This window comes from Sinocyclocheilus anshuiensis, unplaced genomic scaffold (assembly GCF_001515605.1).
Source record: "Sinocyclocheilus anshuiensis isolate Anshui unplaced genomic scaffold, SAMN03320099.WGS_v1.1 scaffold457, whole genome shotgun sequence".
Taxonomy (NCBI): Eukaryota; Metazoa; Chordata; class Actinopteri; order Cypriniformes; family Cyprinidae; genus Sinocyclocheilus; species Sinocyclocheilus anshuiensis.
Genome location: NW_015537939.1, coordinates 1,835,378 through 1,841,664, shown reverse-complemented (window position 1 = coordinate 1,841,664; position 6,287 = coordinate 1,835,378).

Sequence of the window (6,287 nt, the reverse complement as noted above, 5' to 3'; positions counted from 1 at the left end):
CAGATATCGTCCTCTTTTGGAAGGCCAAACAAAGTAGTTTCGCTTTCACAACGAAATACACAGCGCCTTCATGACATGGCGGCGGCGGCAACAACAGTACTACAGCGAGAATAAAAGTTACGCCTTCTTTCTTTGCGTGAACATTTGGGCGGCGTTATGAAAATCTTCCCACATCGTGACGTAGACATGTGGGGGTGTGTTAGAACGAGCCGTTTTAGGTAGGCGTGGTTGACTCTTAACTTTTATAAAGAATATCTCTTTGTATTTGAGACTTTAGTCTTTGCAACTTTACAGATCTTCTTTATGCACCAAGAGCTTGTAACACTCCAAAGAGAAAGGAAAAATTGAAATCGCATCATATGACCCCTTTAATATATTTACAGTAGGAAATTTACAAAATATCTTCATGGAACATGATCTTTACTTAATATCCTAATGATTTTTGGCATAAAAGAAAAATCTATAATTTTGACCTATACAATGTATTTTTGGCTATTGCTACAAATATACCCCAGCGACTTAAGACGTTTTGTGGTCCAGGGTCACATATAACTTGACAGTTTTTGTGAGATTCGCACAACCATTAAAAAAACACTTCAGGATATAGCTGAAAAGAAAAACGACAGGAGGGACGACTGAAAAAGTGGATCAAAAAAAGAGAGAAAGAATCTGACAGGCAGAGCCAACGTTTCAAAAGAAATCTGTCCTGAGAACATTGGACCCGGCCCTTCGGAAAGCAGCGAGTGATGCAATCATCCCTGCAGGAATTGGGTCGGCACTGCAAGCCATATTCAGCTCTCCAGACGCCCAGGCTAAGACCAAAAAGGGTTTAAACCATTCAATGGTGCCAGTGATTGAGGACCTAGAAGTGTCATTAGATCCACAGTAATCCTGAGGGGCGGAAGGAGGAACAACAGAACCCTGCCGTGGAATGGATTTAAGGGGAAAATAATAAATAAATGAGATCAGAGTGCTTTGGATACAAATAAAGTGATAAAAGAAGTCCACTGGAGAGATGAAAAGGTATCGCATTTGTCAGAATTTACCTGCTCCCATGCATCCCAGCCTGGGGCCATTTGTAAAATACAGGTTTTGAATGAAAACAGTGCTTTATAAAGTCGCTTTAGACAGAAAGAGTTTGCCAAAAACATACATTTAAATGCAAATTTCAGTGATATGAAAAAATAAATGTATTTACATACACACATCAAGATAATTACAATACAAGCAGTTTTCCTGGTCAGGTGTCAATGCTCGAGATGTTGTTATCATTACTAGAGACAGACTGTTATATATATTTTTTTATATTTTTAACACAGTAGTATCCATATTTACATTTATATAATTTATTTTATTATCAGTTCTTAATGATTTAAATAATCATAATAAATGAGTAAATACATAGTAAATAAAAATAAAACAAATAAGTAGATAAATATAATTGCTCTTGTTATTTATTTTTGAATGTATTGTAATAATAATAATTATTATTGTTAATAATAATAATAATAATTATTATTATTATTAATAATAACAATTATTATTATTTCTTTACAACAACAAATCAATAATAATAATAGTATAATAATAGCTCTTCAACATCAATCAATCAATCAATCAATCAATCAATCAATCAATCCAGTCAGTCAGTCAATATTATTGCTGTTGTTATTTATTTGTAAATGTACTGTAATAATTTAAAATAATAATAATAATTTTATTTTAATAGCATTTAATAATAATAATAATAATAATAATAATAAAACATTAAAATAAATTAAGAACTGTTATTATTATTATTATTATTAACAACAACAGCTCTTCAATGAATGAATGAATAAACTAATAAATAAATAAATACATTAAATAATTTAAGAATTATTTAATTATTTATTTATAGTAATAAATGCATTATTAAACTATTATTACTTATTGCTATTAAAATCATCATCACCATAATATGTGATCACAAAGCATTCAATAATATTTATTTATTTATTTATTGTCATTATTATTACTGAAAAACTGTTATTGCTGTTGATGTCCTTCTTCAAAATGCAAGTTATGCATATGATAATCTGTATCTTTAGTAATATCAGTCGCTCTTGAATCATTACGACGGATGATGAGATTACACAAAGGTGGTTCCTCGTCCTCCCCCATTCATGCATAATTTCCCTTTGAATTGACAGAATATCTGAAGCAAAGTCACTTTGAGCTTCATGTAATTTAATAGAGCCCGGAGAGAGAATTTGATGTAGCGAAATGCTAGAAGCCTCGCGGTTTTCGGCAGTATCTACTACGCACCTTCTCTCCCACAATTCCCTTTCATCTGTCATACGGTTTGCATGCAGAAATCAAATCTGGAGATCTCACGGTGACACCCACTCTATTGTTCAATCTCTGGTATACGTCATCGCCTCACGGATGTGTCGGCGTGACGTGTTCGGGTGAAATTAAGAGTGATGTTACCGTGGTGGATCTGGGGCTTCTCCTTAACGCTCCTGATGCGAAAGCCCGCGGTTCTTGGCTCGTGAAATGTTTAGCTGTTGATACAGAGCTGAAAGATATGCAATAGAAAGTGATTTTAACATAAAGGTCACATATAGTCACCTGATGCAGACAAGTACAGTGCATTAGTCAAAAGTCAAAGTCAAAGTCTGCTTTATTGTAAATTCTTCCACATGTACAGTACATACATACAGAGAATTGAAATTGCGTTACTCTCAGACCCTTGGTGCATACAGATAACACTAACAGTAGAGCATAAAAATACAGATAGATACAGATTAAATATAAAATACAAATATACAAATATACAATAAGGACATGTAAAAAAATAAAAAGTTAAATAAAGCAGCACAAGGCACATGGCAGATAGAGTGCAAACCAGTGTAGTAAACAAACAGTGCAGATAAAATGATTGTAGTGCAAAAGAGCTTATTCAGTCTGATTAAAGTGACAAAAAGCTCAGAGAGCAGTTCTTTATTTAAACTGACTGAAGAGGTAGTTGAATGAGGTCTGTTCAATGCTGAATGCTGAATGAGGTGACTGGTGAGAGGGGAGGGGGTTCAGAGTTCAGTGGTGCCTGGGGCAAAAGAGGGGAGGGGGGGGCAAGGTCGGGAGGGAGTTCAGCTTCCTGACTCATAATTCCCATTCATAATTCATTAATTATGAATGTGACACATAATCTTAATGACAATTCCTTCGGTGTTATAGAGGTACAAATGTAAAATGCAGTCGACTGCTTTAAACTTTTAGCCTTCGGATTGATATCAGACATCATTTGTGAGCAGTGAAAACCACCTGGAAATATCTCACGAATGGGAATGAGGATTCAAGGCTGGTGAAAAGAATAATCCAGCAAAGCGTTTCAAAAACATCAATGCGGCTTTGTTCGATTTTTTCAGCATGGTAGCCGAAATAACCCAGGTGCACGTCAAAGATCCTGCCGTCGTTCTAGCCATACACATCCAGCAAATATGACTGAGCTTTTGTATGGATGGAAGCAGGCATTCCTCTATCTATCATTACCCATAAGCCTTTGAGAGGCTCTGATTTCAGAAACTCATTATTTTGAACGCTTCATAGCCAAGTGCCGATTTCTTTTAAGGTAGATTAATTTTATCAATATATAATGAGGGTCTTGATGTCAACTCAACAGGAAATGAGGATGTCAAGGCTGATTTTTCAGCAGCAGAGAAAAACTAATCTCTGATTTTATTTTATTGTCCCACTGGATGCGCAGCAGTCATCCTTAGCCTTAAATCAAATCCTAGCGGCTCTGCGCAAGCGAATGAGCTTTGGGAGGGAATTAGACGGGACGTTCTCGCTCTTTAAGCCTACTGGGTAAAAGCTTGTTTGATTTCCATCGATTTCAGCGCTAGTTGTCAGCATGTTGTGACATGTAATCAATGTTCCTTGCCAAATTAATGATGAAAATCAGTAGGGTTGTGCGAAGCAAGTGCCAATTAGCTTCGCGTTCTTGGAGGTGGCTGAAAATAGGTTCAAAAATGTCCAGGTTTTGGAAATGCAAATCAAATCTGACAAATACGGATTCTAGCAGATCAATCAAAAATCAATTTCCCATGAGTGCTGAAGTTCAAGTCAAGTCTGCTTTATTGTCAATTCTTCCACATGTACAGTACATACATACAGAGAATTGAAATTGCGTTACACTCGGACCCTTGGTGCATACAGATAACACTAACAGTAGAGCATAAAAATACAGATAGATACAGATTAAATATAAAATACAAATATACAAATATACAATAAGGACATGTAAAAAAATAAAAAGTTAAATAAAGCAGCACAAGGCACATGGCAGATAGAGTGCAAACCAGTGAAGTAAACAAACAGTGCAGGTAGAATGATTGTAGTGCAAAAGAGCTTATTCAGTCTGATTAAAGGCAACTCAACAGGAAATGAGGATGTCAAGGCTGATTTTTCAGCAGCAGAGAAAAACTAATCTCTGATTTTATTTTATTGTCCCACTGGATGCGCAGCAGTCATCCTTAGCCTTAAATCAAATCCTAGCGGCTCTGCGCAAGCGAATGAGCTTTGGGAGGGAATTAGACGGGACGTTCTCGCTCTTTAAGCCTACTGGGTAAAAGCTTGTTTGATTTCCATCGATTTCAGCGCTAGTTGTCAGCATGTTGTGACATGTAATCAATGTTCCTTGCCAAATTAATGATGAAAATCAGTAGGGTTGTGCGAAGCAAGCGTCAATTAGCTTGGTGTTCTCCGAGGTGGCTGAAGAGAGGTTCAAAAATTTCCAGGTTTTGGAAACGCAAATCAAATCTGACACACGGATTCCAACAGATCAATCAAAAATCAATTTCACATGAGCGCTGAAGTTAAATTGCACCAATGAGACTTTGACCTCTCTCTCGAGAGACGAGCGCTAGTCTCCATCCTTATGCTGTTTGACTGAATAACCATCAAATCCTCCATTCTCCTCAGCATTATAATAACTTGTCTTACACGACTCTCTTGACGTACCGCCATGTCTTTATGCATCCGATGTGCCGCTCGTGTTTAAAAAGGATTTAGCCGGAGAGAAGAATTTGATTAGATATATAACGTAGGATTACTTAATGTATGTCCATACCAAATAAGTTCAATTGTAATGTGTTTAGCAGTCTAATATGCAGAGGCTTATAGGCAGATAGCATAGGCGGCATCCTTGGCAACGTGACAGAACAGAAGGGACAAAATCCTACTCGAAATGAAGTACCTGGAACACAATGTACATCACGTATTATTTACAGAAGATTACACATGTAGAGAGGTAGATCTTGGGTTATCAGCACACAGCAGAATTTTACTCGAAAAGGGAGAGGAAGAGAGCAAGAGAGAGAGAGAGAAATCATATTGCTTCTGGCTCTACCCAAACAAGCGGGCTCATGGGAACTTCCCACTGCTGGTGAGTGGGCTGAAATGAAAAGCTAAGAGAGCACTTTATCTCATATAGAGAATGTCACGAGTCCAGAAACACAGTTAAGATTAAGGCTGAAACAACTGAAAATGCTATCACTCCAATTGTTTACTTGAAAGGTCACAAAGTGTTGCCAGGTCCCCGAAGAAATCTTTAATCCCAGCGAGAAAGACAACTAGCCTGTCTGAAGATTACAGTACACCTGTAAAAGTTTGTCAGAGACGTTATCAAACTAATACCAAAGTACTGCATGTTTAATATGAACTACTAAATCATAAAAAATAATAATGATCTGACAACAAACAGGAATGTACGGTCTTACTTTTCGAAAAAATTTGAAGGTAAGTTAGCATCATTCACAAACTAGCTTGTCAAACTATAATTTATTTAAAGTCAAACTGCTCTTTTGAAAAAATATATAGTTAGCTACACTACAAGCTAACAAAAAGTAATGGTGAATTGATTTTCTTAACCTGTTCATTTAAATGATCAGTTTGAATGAAATAATTCACTTGAATATGAATATGAGGCAGAGAACCATTGAGACATGAGAGTGAGTAAATTAAACCAAAATTTCATTGCTAGGTAAACTTTTCCTTCAAGGACCCTGTCAATCATCATTTGGAGAAAATAAGTTAGTTGTATTGAAACCAGAGAGGACTATTTAGAACAAACTGAATCACTAGAATGAATCAGACTTTACAACATTACATATTTGAGAAAGTGCATTTAAAACGAAATGATTCACTATAGTGATTCATATAATTCAACTTTACATATGTGACCTTGGACCACAAAACCAGTCATAAGGGTAATTTATTTGAAACTGATATTTATACATCAGTTG